Source organism: Odontomachus brunneus, unplaced genomic scaffold (assembly GCF_010583005.1).
Source record: "Odontomachus brunneus isolate Ranch 3 - 2012 unplaced genomic scaffold, Obru_v1 Obru_scaffold_148, whole genome shotgun sequence".
NCBI lineage: Eukaryota > Metazoa > Arthropoda > Insecta > Hymenoptera > Formicidae > Odontomachus > Odontomachus brunneus.
In genome coordinates, this window is record NW_022639598.1 from 740080 (window position 1) to 755379 (window position 15300).

Consider the following 15300-nt stretch of genomic DNA (forward strand, 5'->3'; position numbering starts at 1 on the left):
TTATAAGAGGATACCAAACGCATAATTTACAGATGTATCGCGTTTCATTCCCCTGAACTGAGAGAAAAAATCTATGAAATAAAAAAATGTTCGCGGTGTAGAGCTACTGATAATATATTATTTTTATACTAATATAAAATATTTCCAAACAAGAAAACTCATTTTTTCGTAAACCTTTTTCATGAAAGCAATTTTATAAATAAAAGTATTTAGATTGAAGTAAATATGTTATCAACACTTATCGAATAAATATTTTTAACTGTTTAAATAATTTTCCTCTCAATGTAATGCCGCGCGAATCAACATTTCCAATATCTAGAGTTTTCAAATATTAAAGATTTAAAGAAATTAGTATTATATAAAGATATCTAAAGATATCTAAAGATATAAAGATTATATAAAGATATAATATTATTTATATAACGTGCCTCGTATACGCTATTTGCGGGAAGCACGAATGATCGCAAAACTAATAAATAATGTCGTATCTTGCAGCTTGATCAGAAATACAAATTCTATTAGATGAAAATGCCGAATCCACCGTAGTCCTATGAACATCGCGCGCGCGTACACTCAGGCGTAGCTATACGTGCAAACCGATTCGTCATCTGCTATTCACTTTACCGGTTCAGCTGATATCGATTTTTATGGCACAGCTGATTTTATCTTTTATTTCTTTACGCGTAAGTAGCACGTGCATTCTAGCGATCAGCTGACAGGTCGATTTAGCAACAACCAAATATAATTATTCAGTATTATAAGTATTAAGAGTGCGTTCGCTTTGGGCGCTTACGCGCTGTAAGCGTCATTCTATCTTTATCGCCCATTACATGCGGTAAGACGATAGAATGACGCTTACAGCGCAGAAGCTCCCAAAACGAATGCAGCTTACGTCGTAAGTATTTCCTCAGTATCAGCGGATTATTTAGTCGCTTGGTTTTCAATGCAAACTCAAGTAGTCAATCACTATTATCATACCTAAGAGGAGTCATAAAATATTCCATTCACCTGACAGTCTATTTTCTTGCGAGATCGAAAGTCAACCTCGACTAATTACCATATTAGAATTCCCGAGTCCAACGAAGCTCCGGAGTGTACTCTTGAAGTAGCACACAATTTTTTGTAATATTTTTCTTTGCAGCATGTTGTCGCGCTCAAGGTAGCGTAACCTTCGATGCACTTGAGTGTAAATTACACGAGAAGAACGGTTAGTTCTTAACGCATAAATTTAGTTGTGTCTCAACCAGATTCAATAGTAAAATACAGAACAACTAATTATGTGTGCAACTCCAGAGCGATTGTTGAGTTATCGACGTTGCAACAGTGACGATAATCTGGTGGTTCTAACTAGAACGTATTCATGTTACGATGTCACTTGGATCAATTACCGCAATCAGATCACGAGCAATTACAGTTGTAGTTGATCAAAGTATCGAAGTAGTTGCGTCGTATCAACCATATTATCATCATACAAAGATGACTAGAATGATACAACTAGGATAAATATTTTTAGTTGTGTGCACCGTATCTTTTATCTTTTTTATCAATTACACGTGTCCAATACAGGACATTTTTATTGTTTTACTCTTTGAATATATTTATTTAAACTTTTTTTATTAATGTGTCTAGAATTAAATCCATATCCAAGCATTGGTGCTTGTACCTTATGCAGAATCATAACATAGATCGGTCGCATTCGATCTTCTTAAACTATTTATCCAAAATTATTAGTAGCAAGCAAGGATTTTGTGATATTAGCGTCGCGACGAGAGCAACGTGAAATATCAAGGATGTGAGCGCGCCTTTATTAGATTGAGAAAGGAAACTTGGTCAACATCGTCGCTTTCTTAATTTGTCCAGACCGCGCTTAGCTTCTCTCCCATTATAACTAATTGGGAAAATTATTTTATGTTTCAGATCTGGCGCGAGAGTTCGCGGCCGCACAGTAGATACGGTTCCGGAGGGCGCAGTTCCGGCGGATGCAGATGCGGCACCGGAGGATCCGGTTCGGGCCAGGCGGAGTCGGCTTGAAGGTAGGTTCGCGCGGACTCACTGTGCTTTCCTACTTAACCCTTCGCGGTCGTAAGCCGAGATACAGCCGTCAGAATGACTCGGATTACGGCCGCAAAGGGTTGATCCACTCGTACCTCTGTGCACGTCTGTTCGTTAAACCGAACTCCCGAATCTGACCGAATTATTTTCTTCTCTATTTCAGATCTTGTAGCGAAATGTGTGCTTGCTTTGAAGTTGTTTGGGTAAGTGAAAGAAATAAATGACTACTGGTTTATTCGTGTTGCTGCACTTTTCGCATTCGATTTCCTCGCTCTTGCTTCTTCTCGCATCCGAATATGCATCTGTCTTATTCTAAGTGCGAAAAGTGCAAGCAACAGACCTTTATGCTTTATAATACTAGAACCCTAAACATTAAGAAGTCACGTAAATACTAAACGTGGGTAAATGTTCAACGCATTTTCACTTGCTCATAACTTCTGTACAAATAATCAAAATTTAATGCTAATTTTTTAATCAGAATATAAAATATTGAGGGATATAAATCTATTAATATTTTTGTGATTCGATGAAGTTAAAAAAAGTTTTAATAAAAAAACAAAACACATTCTGAGAACAATTATTCAATAAAAAATTAACAAAAGGATATTTATCAATCAAATTTCGATCAATTTTTATATTCGATTAAGATATCTGATTAAATTTAATCAGATAATCATAATGACATTTCATCAGATAAACTGATAAAAAAATTATTAATCGATATTTCTCATCGGATGTTTCCTGATCGGATACAAAATTTCACCGGTATTTTGATCAGAAATATCGATTTGTTAATTTTTTATCCAATAATTTCTTTCAATGCATGTGTTTAAGAACGGCAACGTTTGAGGAAAGCCGATCTGGATAAATGTTACTCATGTTCAGGGTTCTAAGGTTCAGGTGTCGGATATTTATAGATATATTTGTACAACAAAGAAAAAGAAGAAGTTAAAAAAGTACAAAAAAAAAGTATGAAAAAAGTACGCAAAAGAAATACAAAAAAAGCACGTAAAAGAAAAACAAAAATAAAAAAATATGCAAAATAAAGAAGCAAATAAAAGAAAAAAATGAAAAAAATACGCAAAAAGAAGAGTAAAAAGAGTACGAAAGCGAGACGACAACAATAAAACTGCAAATACTGCAACAAGAGTTCTGTCTAAAGTAATTTCTAAGGAGGTGTTAAGCTAATGCACAAAAAAATATTAAAAATACTAACTATTAATAAAATACTAATCAAAATAATTACTTATAAACTTTGAGTTGCGAAGAGTGTCGTCGAGGTTTCAGTAGCCGAATTGGGACGGGGAAGTCTCCAGGTTCGACTCCTGGCTGAGACGATATTTCTCGCAACTATAATTTAGGAATCACACAAAGTAATGGGAAATCTCGAGTTAATTAGAGAGGTTAATTATATTAATATTTAGAATTGAGATTCACACAGGATCGGTTTGACATAAAAGGTTGATTCATCGCGTACGTTTAAAGACTGGAAAACCTATCCGGCGCATGCATTGACACTGTCAAACATTATTATTATTCTCTCAATATTCTTAGACATATTCATTCCAAGATCAGTGTTTGGGTTTTATTTGTCTATTAATATGCTTTGATACTTCCAATTAATATGTTGTATACTTTCGAAAGCCTGTGTATATATAGCAGTTAAAAAAGAAACTTTCTTTTTTACTGCAGGAAAACATTAGAACGTGCTATCTCTATCTATACGGATTGCAATTTTTTCTGCTCTGCAGCAGAAAATTATATTCGTTATTATAAATACCACTAATGATTTTTAAAATTTCGACGAATTTAGTTCATATCTCGATGTTATTCTCACATGACTACCGATTGAATTAGATTGTGATTAATATCCATTACTAGTAAATCTCTTTCGTAATTAATTATTCTTTTCCAATTATTTATTGCTAAATTTTTTGTTGTTAAATTTGCCAGTAGTGGCAAATTCTGGCTTTCGTAATCCTTATTTATAAAAGTGGTCCTTATTGATAAAGGGCTCTGAAGCTAAAACTCAAACACTCAATATTTAAATGTTAGTTCTCGTATTTAAGCACGATCTATTATCTGATATTTTCAAAGGCTTTCAATGTAACCAATGAAATTGACTCCCTGGATTTGTTGACTGCTGACACTAAGATATACATTTTTATTTATTTTTATTTTAACATGGCGCTGTTGCGGTAAATTAATATACTTTTTGTTTTTCTCCAGTTGTTGGAGATTACCAATCTTTCGAATATTGGTAAATGTTTTGATAGTATGGTAATAGTTCATGTCAATCCACTTTGAATATGGGCAGTTTTGACAGTTGCAATCATTTTGATCGCGTGAATACACCATTTGCAATCAATGATCTTTTGTAGGAGCATGTCTTTTGTAAGACTGAAGAAGTTCCAAATGTTGTGATATTGAAAATATTATGGTAACCGAAACGTATCTACTTTTTGTATTTATTAATATTAAATTTTTTTCGTACTATCACTTTCTTGTACTTGGCACTTATAAAGCCTTTCTTTTTCTGTTTTCTTTTTATTTATATTTATTAAAGAAAATTTTATTTTCCTGATGCAACATTAATATACATATATTTGTTTATATATAAAAAAATTTTCTCTTGTATATTATCATCCTCATGTGTTGGCTCTTTTGTCCTCACTTTTATTAATTTTCTTGATTTATATTTTTTCTTTTATAATTTTCTTTTATATTTCTCTCATTAATTTTTTTTCAAACATATTTTTCTTTCCAAAAGTTGATTTTCGTATTGTTACTAGATCTCTTCTTTAGACTCAAATAATGCAGTATTTGCACCTTTAACACCTCCCTAGAAACTCTTGACAGATCTTCATAAATCGGCATTAAATGACTCTGAACAATTGAATTAAGTGTAAGCAGGTGGTCAACATATTACTGTTTACACTAAGAGAAATTATTCAATAAAAAATTAACAAACGGATATTTCCGATCAAAATGTTTCAATGAATTTTTGTATCCGATCAGAAAACATTCAAGAAATATCGGTTTATTTAATGAAATGCCATTATGATCGGAAGTAGTAATACTTTATTTCTACTTCAGCTTTTACACAGCCGGGAAGTTCTTTGATTTATACATTTCCTTATTTTTACGCTTTTTCCTACATGCCTTATCTTTATTCCTTAATCTATCGTCATCTTAATCTATTTTTCCTAAACCTACTCCTTTCCTTTTCGCCTTTTCTCCTTCTTTTCCTTTTTTTATGATCAGTTTTCAATTAATTTTAACCGGATATCCTGATCGGATATACAAATTTATCGGTATATTGATCGATAAATGTCCGTTTGTTAATTTTTTTTATCGGATAATTTCTCTCAGTCTATTTGCGGCCTCAGCGACACGCTTCTTACACCAACTGTCTGTTCCCAATGGACAATTTTGATATATCGGTTTCTCATTTATGAAACATAAATAGTAGTACATCGCTATTACAGCTTTTGCCATTTAAATATTTCTTATTGCTGAGTCATAATATTTCCCGAGTTTTTTTATAAGGATAAATAAGGACGAATCGTCCAATTGTCTGAAAAAAGCCAATTTAGCAATTATATAAATCTTTTTCTTTTAGCAATTATATAAATCGTATAAATATATATAATAAAAAATCGTCAATACGTCTTCTGTAAAACACAAGTATAAATTGTAGAAACAATTCACATTCGAGCGAAATTCCGACAAGAGCAGTTATCTCATCGGCCCGAAACGACAGATCCCCCGTGAAGACCGATGCGCTAATTTCTCCGTAGACTTGCACTTCGAAGAGACGAAAGTCGATATTAGAAACGCCATGAGAGACTACGCGCTACGTATAACAGACGGATAGATTCCGATTGAAATCCCAGGGAAAGGGTTAACGTCAGCGCGTCTCGTCCTGTCGCCTTCTCCTGGCGCCACTACTACCGTTGGCTTCGCCGTTGCTGCCGCTGTATGCAACATTCCCGTAATAGCTAGCGGCGGATCGCTCCCGCGAGGTGCAACGCTTCCTGCTGCACTCGCGCGAGCTTACGGTCGAGTTTACGCGGCCCGGGGTTTCCCCGGGGCGTCGCGTTCTACCTACTCCCTCCCCGCCCGTTGAACGAACTTGGGCGCACAAAGCGGGCATGCCGTCACTTTGTAACGATAAACTCGGCGTAAGGTTTGTCAAAGCTAATTGGATGCGACTTCTCGCGCGCTGTCGACTGTACGCCGTCGAAATACGCGAAATGTACGAATTCACGCGCACGATTCATTGACCCGGATATCGCTCGCTCGCTCCTCGTCGCCGTCCTTGTCGTCGTCGTCGTCTTCGTCGTTTTCTCCTCGGGGACACCCGCTCTTGAGACTCGTCATGTCGGTTCTTTTGCCGAGAGACGAGCTGCCGGACTCCGATCGAGTCCTTGGCAGCCGGCGTCGCCAAATCGAATTTCGCCACACGCCGCTCCGCGATAAATATGACGGCAGAAAAATATTTGCGATATTCGAAATACCTATTTGCGCGTTAGGGAACGGGGTGTTTCGCGAAACACGTCGGGGTGCCGACGCGAAATCGAATCGCGGGTTATCCTCTGTTATTTTCTCTTCGGCGCCTGTACGCGCAATTTTCCGTACGGGACGGATCCTCGTGAGACGATTATCTGTGGCGGAAAAAATGCCGTTGTTATTTGAGGATCCCCCAAATCTTGGCGCGTCCGATGGGTCTTTCTCTCTTCTTTTCTTTCGTTGCTCGCGGCAGCAACGCGCGCGTTTAGAGTGAAACCGCGCCGTTTCTTCCTACCTGTGTAATTACAGCGTGATTTATCGCGAAACGAGTAAACGGCTTCCCACCCTGCGTGTACCAGATGCATACCATTATCCGATAATCTCCATTTAAATAACGACGCCCGAAACTCTTCCGCCTCAAACGCCGCGTTCTACCGTTACACACTTATTATCCTTCAATTATTCAATTCAGATCCGTCGATGGAAAAAGGGCCAACCGGCGAGAGGAGGAGTTGCCCTCGAAGGGCAAGCCGTCGTCCCGACGTGACGTTAAATACATAAATGCAAGAGTTACGCGATCTTGACTCTGCGCGAGTTTCACCTCGCAGCCGTGCAATATTGTGCTCCGTGTGCGGATGCCTCGACGCGCGGACATGAGGGTGCGGCGGGGTGCGAGGGGTATGCCGTGTACAGGCGTATGGCAGCCGTTAACTCCATTTTCGCGTGTAGCGTTCCCGAACGAGCTCTGATAGCGCAGTCGAATAGCGGCGCACGAGAGAAGTAGCCGCGGCACGGTTACAATTACATGTGTAATGATAAGGACGCGTATTAACGATAAGGCGCGGCGAAGCGAGGGACGACGCCCGGTGGGGGTGTACTTATCATCGCGGGAGCCCGTCTGATTGATACGATTACATTTATTCAGCGCGCGTTTACGCGCGCATCGCGGTCGCGAATTAAATGAGAACCACCCCATCCCCTCAACTCGTTTCTACCCCGCGCGCTCTTCCAGTCTCTTTCTCGCGTCTGCAATCGTCTCGGCGGATATTTTTCATTCCGCGATCCCTTCTCGACCCTTCGCTTTAAAGTATTACTTATCCCGGATTTTACCCGCCCGACCGATCCCCAGGTCAGATCAATCACTTATTCGTGATCGATCGCGTAACACTTTAAGGATGTTTATAAGGGGCGGGTGCGCGCGACGTCGCGGGGGGGGGGTGCGCAAGAGGGATACGCGCTCTCTCGCGCGATTGCCGATGACACGACGTGAAAGGTGTGTATCGTTTCGGTGCTTATGTATGAAATTATTTTCCTTCCGCGCGGGGGCGCACATAACACGCCTCCTGGCGTCTCCTGGCGTCGAAGATAGATTAATGAGAGCAGAGAGGGAGAGAAAACGAGCGTCGTCTCGCGCTCTCGGATAATTATTCTGGATTACTCGCGGATAAAAAATGATGATGACAGCGGGCGATTCGATATTAGTTCGATCGGGTCCGACGAAGAGCGGCGCCTTTCCGCTCCCCGCTCTCACATCATCTGGGAAACGCCAGGTCGACGTGCACGTCGTGGCGTAGCAATTCTCGATATTAAGCTGAAGAAAGTAGAACCGCACGACACGTTACTTTGAAGCTACGTTAAGTCGGGATCTTAATTTCCTGCGGAAACAAAGGCACCTTCTCGATATTCCGCGGTGGAAGAGAAATTGAGTACGCCTTCTTGCGCGTTTCCTCGGCGAGAGACGTATTTTCCTCGGCTTATTATTTGCGTAAAACAAATTTTACGTATTCGCGCGAGCACTTAGCGAGTTCGGTGCGTACTTTACGACTCGGAGCGGTCGGCGTGCCGACCGGCGTGCGATGTAGGTAACAATAGCGCCACTTTTTCGTGATAAAGGGTTATGACCATGCCTTTGAACTTTTATAAAGGACGTTCCAAGTTTCGGCCGTGAACGCCAAACGCGTCTTTGAAACATCGTGAGACTTGGGGGGGGTCGCGTATTTCGCGTATTGCGCGAGTGAGAGTATCGGGGATGTAAGCCAAACACGTATTATCTACCCGATGCCACGTAAATATACGCAAATATGTCACATTCAGCATAGTCGCGGCCGTGGTTGTCGAGGAAAAGAAAGTGGCGAAGGAACGAAAGAGGAAGAAGGATGGCGAGCAGAGCAGCCGTGGTATTTTATCGGACGAGAATTCAGGTCGTCCCGCGCAAATGTCTGAAATATAATTTCGCGCGCAGATTTTGCAGCCCACTCTCGAAATCGCTATTTCCGCTGCCGGTTACTAACGTGCACTCTCGCGCGGATTTCGAGCTTTCACCACGCGTCCTAATTAACAACGGCAAATGCGTGTAACGTATATTTCATAAGAGACGAATGTAAAAGTCCTGGAAATTTGTGTGCATGTGAACGTTTTAAAATCTACAGCTCCTCTCATCTCCCGCTCTTTCACTCTCTTCCTGTATGCATATTTCAGAATACACAGGTATACGTGCGCATATGCATGGAAAGAGAGAGAAAGAGAGAGAGGGAGAGAGAGAGAGAGAGAGAGAGAGAGAGAGAGAGAGAGAGATTTCGTAGCTTTTCTATTCGTCTCCTTCATTGCTGGCATGTTTCAAACGTTAGACAACGCTTCAAGCGCTTTTATTTACAATGTTATGTGTGCGTGTTTTTAAGCGAATATTCGGCGGATATGTTTGAACGTTTCCCGAGAAAGTGATTCAAAGAGAGCCGAACGTTACAGCGCGTATCCTGTAATTAACGCTAAGTGTCGCCACTTAATTTCGAGTTTTGCCACCTATTGTCGTTTATTGTTCGCGAGCCCGACAATCGTAGCAGCCGCGTTTAGCTCTAAACGCCAGATACGAAGAGACGAGTCGTTCTGTATTCAAAGTTCTTCATCGCGACTGCTTCGGGACGGGCGCGTCTTACGCCATCTTCAAGATAAACGGCTCGTATATTCCAGACGTAATTCCGGCGGAGGACGCGGCTGAGCGCGCGCGCGCGCTTTTGGCAGGAAAAACTTGGCACGTTCAAGGACGAATGCTCCTCGTCCCTGTCGCGACAACAAGTACCGCACCCGCGGCATTTTCCGTCGCTTTGTTCTTCTCTCGCGACGCTTCTGGCCACGTTTTTATCTCGTCTTCCGTCTCCTCGTACTCACAAGAGCAGGCTCTCTCGTCGAGAACCCGCAATTTGATGTATGGCTTGTTGGGCCAGGTAAGTTTGCTCCTCGCAAAGATGTCGTTGACCCGCCACTATTACGCTAGATAGGATTAACCCTTCCGCCCAGCCGCGGGCGTACACTCGCGCTCGCGCCAACGCATTTGTGTTTGTGTGTGTGTGTGTGTGTGTGCCTGTGTACACGTATGCACAACGTCGTAGCCGGTCACTAGCCATGGCGCTCTCGGGAACGTGGTAGCAGCACGGTAACGCTCGTTAGTAGCCCCGAGTCACCGTCAAACCTGAAATTTCCATATTCGTAGCGCGCGCTCGCTTGCGCGACGAAGCCCGCGCGGTCGGGATTTTTAGCGCTTCATCTGTTTGTCTCCGACTACAAACTAGCCCGAGCACTTTCGCGCCGCGCCCCGGTGAACGCAATCGAGTTAGCCAGCCGACGTGTCGCGCAAATTACAGAAATTGCCGCTCCGCGGAGCCGCCGGTCCGACCTGCGCTATCGATGACGACAAGTAATTAATTGAAACTCTTTGCGCATGTTATTTATTTACTCGCGCCGCGGTAAAAACGATCGGAAAACGGCGAGATAAAAATCTCTGGGATCCTCTCATATTCGTCCGCGCGCTTTGATCTCTCGGTCGCCCACCTCTTGACACGTTCGCCACCAATATTCCCAATTATTACCCCCTTTGGAACGGTCGTCCTTAAGCGGATGGCACACAGAGAAACATAAGCGATAAGGAAACTTACTATCGATTATTCTTGGACCGTATAAAGAATCATCGACTACGCCAATCCGCTTACCGCTCAAGTTTCACAGCTTTTTTGTGCGAGCTCCCGTCTTTAGCTGTTATCAATAAGAATAAAACGCTCACCGTTACCATCACACGTGTGTGACGGCGATAGTTCTTCCCTCTGTATGTCCGTGTGAATTAAGTTTGTTTGGCATTATTACGCAGGGTGCTCCAAATGAAACGTAATAGCGAACATGTAAAGTTTTGCCAGTGGAACAACTTCTCGAAAAGTCGCATCCCCTTATCCGCTATCGGTCAATAACGAGTAACTAGATACCACGTCAGCTCGGCTAACTACTACCGTAATTTCATTATGTTCGGCGACGTCATCAACGTCTCGAAATTACGTTCTGCAAGACCGCGTTCCTGTGTACTGCCGCTCCCGTGCACCACCGCACCACTTCGTAATGCTGTAACCGTGATTGTTGATGCTTCCCTAATGTTTGTCCCGTGCCGAGTATCAAATAACTTCGTTACATTTGCGCGGTATCGACACCCCGATACGTCACGCGGCCTTCGTCGGAATTCCACTCCGCTGGCTCTCGTAATTGGTAATTTGCCGGGGACTCTTAATGCCCCCGTAATGTCCGTAGCTCGGTTAACCGCGTTATCATCGCTTTCATCTGTAATCAGGGCAGATGCCGCGAACGATAAGTCGGCGATAAGCCTGACTCGAGTCAGGCTACTTTGTTAACGCGCGTTCTCGTGTGTCACAGAAAGCTTGAAATTAAAGCTCCCTTCTTTTTAACTGGACTAATGTTGCACTGAAACTTGCTCCCTTCCCCTACAACGTCAGGTCATACACTTGGTTCATTTCAACAGCAAAACGCGTAACCTAGTTTAGCTAAAATGAACACACCTTAACTCTCCGTGCTACAATGTTGGATCTATGAGACCCAAACGAATATTCAGTCACTCGTCAACTTTCGCAAAGGGTCCGATCTCAAAATGGCGCAAATCTGTTTGCGGATTTGATTACACTACTATCTTTTCTGCACGGAAAAAGCAATTAGTGTAACTGAAATTTTCGTTAATAAGAATGAAGAAAAATCAGACGAAAAACTCGATCGTAAGAACAGAAAGATTCCTGTAAAGGATCTCTATTGAGTCAGTTGTTCTCTCAATCATTGCAACCAATTTACGATACAGCTGAATGTTGAGACAAATGTTTTTATTTACGGTGACAGGAGTATCCGGATTTTTCATCACGTCACCGAATTTTTATTTGATCTCTATTTGGTTGCACGAATTGAGATTTTTTTTCCATGTCAAAAAAAATATGTTCAAAAGTATAGATTTTCAACAAAGTTACGGCGATGGAAAATTAATCGACAGATCTAGATTGTACTGTAGATCCCAAAGAATATCATTGTACGTGGAGAGTGTTAAGATCCACCGAGCCACACTCGGCGTTATCAAATCGCCGAACTATGCACGATAGTTAATGCCCCGTCCGTTTGTCCGCGGTCACGGAGGGGTATGGAGTAATTTCATTACGGCCGACGTCGACACCTCGACGCGCGTCCCGCTCGCGTCGCCGCCTCACCGGAATTATATACGGCCGTCGGTCTCGGTGTGAAGGGGCCGCCGTGATTCCCCGTCGTCCGCTGTCGGCGTTGACTAGAGACCCGGCTAGTCACGCGGCGATAGATAGACCGCGACAATAGTATCGGCCGCCAGCAGCGTCTATCTTCTGTCGCATCGCTAGTCCCGCCGTTAGTCTCCCGGCACGACCGCGGACGCAGGCCCTTAATCTGATCTGCCTCCCGCGGGAGGGTATGAGGCGATGGCGAAGGTGGCGTAGCGGGGGCGGACCGGGCGTCCGCGGAAACAAACGACTTGGGCATCGGTATTCGCGCGCCTCGCATTCGCCGAGGCGACCTGAATCGCCCGGGACGGCTATGGCCCGAGTCGCCCCAGGACCGCCGTTTCATTCCGCTTATAAACACGAGCTGGCGTGTAAACGGAAGCTCCTGGATCGGCACATGGCACCGCTCGGTTGGCTGGTCGGTCAGGCGGACGGCCGCGTTGCGTGCCGGACGTGCAGGGCAGGGAAACGGGATGTGTTAGACGCGACTAAGGGGGGCGGAGGGGTGGAATGGGACGAGAGATGGTCAGAGTAAGAGAGATAGGGGTGAGAGAAAGTGGGGAGGACAGGTTGGGCGACGCTGGGTGTATCTGGGACGACGACGACGACGAGAGGTAGGGTGGCGCGAATACTGCGGTTCTGATTACTTCGGAGGGTCCCGCCGCCGGTGGATTTGCGGATACGCGTGATGCCAGGGCTCAAGGGCTTCAGGGGCCTCCGGAATGAAGGTTGGAAAGAAAAGGGAAGGCTCGGAGGAAAGTGTGCCAGTGAGTAATTATTTCTCCGCGTGCACCGTGCCGCGTCGCGGCAGGCGCCGCGCGGACGATGTTCCACGAGATGTAAGGGGTGTATCGCTTTAAATTAACTGGAACGGGAGAAAAACACAGGGAAAATATATATGCGAGGTCAATTTAATTTGTGCGAAATTTATAATTAAAATCGCAATTAATTTAGCAGTTATCGTAATGTAGCGGTTATAATTAAAAACAAGAGCAGGCGACTATAATAATATCGTTACAATAATTCATAACGCGAGCGTTTCAACGCGGCACTAATTAATTTCTGCTCGTTTTCGCGCGACGCCGACATCGACGTCGGCATTGACGCGCTTCTTCCACACTTGAAGAATATTCAAACTCGCGCGGATCAATATTTTGGCAGATCAATAATAGAGCCTCCGAAAAATAGCGTCGCGCGGGGCCTCGCATACTATAAATCCGTCACGGGATAGTTCCCAGTTGTACCTGACGCTCGCAAACACAACATTGCTTTCCATGCCCCACATATCCGTTTCCCTCGCGCGGCCCGAGAACCGAGCAAAAATGCGGTATTGATCGAGTGAAAGCACTTTTCCGGCGCGCGATCTTTGATTTTTCATATTAGAAATTCTCATTACGTCCTCATCGTATTTTACTTGGTCGTGCGCGCACGAGCCTCCCTCGCCCTCTGCGATTACATACCCGCCGCCGTTCCCATTCCGGCTTACTACGCCTTCAGGTGCAACCTGGCGCCGTACATGCTAGATGGAATTCGATATAAGCGTCGCTTGAACACGGAATCATTTAACACGGACGCGAGGACTGCCGTGGGAGGGTTGGGGACACGGGGAGGTAACTCTGAAACACTTTCGGCTCTTATTTCTCAAAGAGCCTGATCCTTTTATTTACCGTTCGCTCGCTTTCTCGCTCTCGTGCGTTCAAAAAATTCTCGCTGCAGTCCCCGTGCGCGCGTTATTCTCGACCCGCGTTCGCGACCTATCGTCTTTGACGATACATCTCCTCGTATAATGCACGTTGAAACGCGAGGCAATCTCGATGCTCGCAGACAAGATTTAACGCGCGCTCGTGCACACACGTATTCCTTCTCTCCCTTCTCGCGGCCGCTCGCGCGCACTCTCGCGTATTTGACTTCATACCGCATAACTCAAAGTTTCGAAGAAAAACGTCTCACGCAACTCGGCGCACTTATATCGAATTCGCTCGAATGTAGACCGCATTACGTCATCATGGAAAGAGTTTAACCGGAGTTTAAGAGGTACGCGAGAACCGGCTAGAAGCAGCAACAGCAGCAGCAGCGGCAGCAGTAGTAGTAATAGTGTAGAGGATTGGAGGAGTGTGAGAGGAGGGTTAACTTTTCGGCGTGCTCCATCCACGCAGTGGAATCGAAACGATACAGGGAGCCTATCGCTCGAGCGTCAGGTCGATACCTATCCTTTCCCACGACTGGGAATGCTTAACTTTAAGTGCGGATGCTTTTACTCACTCGGTGTAGGAACTCTTGGACTTAATAGGATATCGATACTTTCAGTCATTCGATACCGAGCGATGCGCTGGTGAGATACCAAGAAAGTACTTTCCTCTTTCTTTCTCTTTCACGTGTAGTATCGATACTTAGCTCACGACAACCTCTAGAAGACGCATCCGCGATGTCAACACGAATAATATGGAATTACTGTATTCGCCGGATATCGTTACCTCAAAGAGAGGATAAGAAGAGGAGGTAAAGAAAAGCCGCTCGACACAAAATCGTAATTCAAGATAAATCGCAGCCGGGAGGGGGATTGAGGGGGGAGATGGTAAACGTAAGCGCGCGAGAATCCGCGCTTTGACGACTACGGTAAAAAAGAAAAAACGCCACAAGTCCTCCGATCCACCCTCTTCGACGCGACGCGACTCCGAGTGAAGGATCGTGTATTAGTCGCGCCGTCGAGGCGAATCCGAGGCGGATTGAAGGCGCGTATTTCGGTATTCTCACGACGATAATCGTCGACGCGAATCCCCGACCAAGTACCCGCGTACTTCCTGACTCCTCCGATCCAGCTCTCCCTTCTTTCGCGTTGTCATTCCACCCCTCCTTCATCCTCGGCATCCCAAGCTCGCCGAGATAGCTTTTCCCCACTTGATTGCGCCTTCCGGTTAACTAACGGCGGCCAATATCGAAAATAAGTCATCGTTGTCGAAACTATTTAGTATCGAGGCCGAAATATCGATACTCCAACGGCACCGTAAGCATCCCTACTCCGCGACCTGTTCTATCCAACCCTATCCACCCAACCCGCACCCACGTCCTTTGCGGACCATCGTCCGCCTTACGGCGGTGCGTAAAGTGCAACTCCCGCACAGGCGCTCGCGGAACCTCTCTCTTTCTCTCTTCCCCCCTCCCCCCCCCCCCCCCA

General features: G+C 44.3%; 1 protein-coding gene across 1 annotated transcript in view; it reads left to right on the plus strand.

The window, feature by feature from the left end:
• The first annotated feature begins 1943 nt into the window (after positions 1–1943).
• LOC116850545 overlaps positions 1944–15300 on the plus strand; it is a 163253-nt gene continuing 149896 nt past the window's right edge. The window contains exons 1-2 of the mRNA XM_032828952.1: positions 1944–2033; positions 2216–2255. The gene's annotated coding sequence lies outside the window, so the exon portion shown is untranslated. The remainder of the gene's footprint in view (positions 2034–2215; positions 2256–15300) is intronic.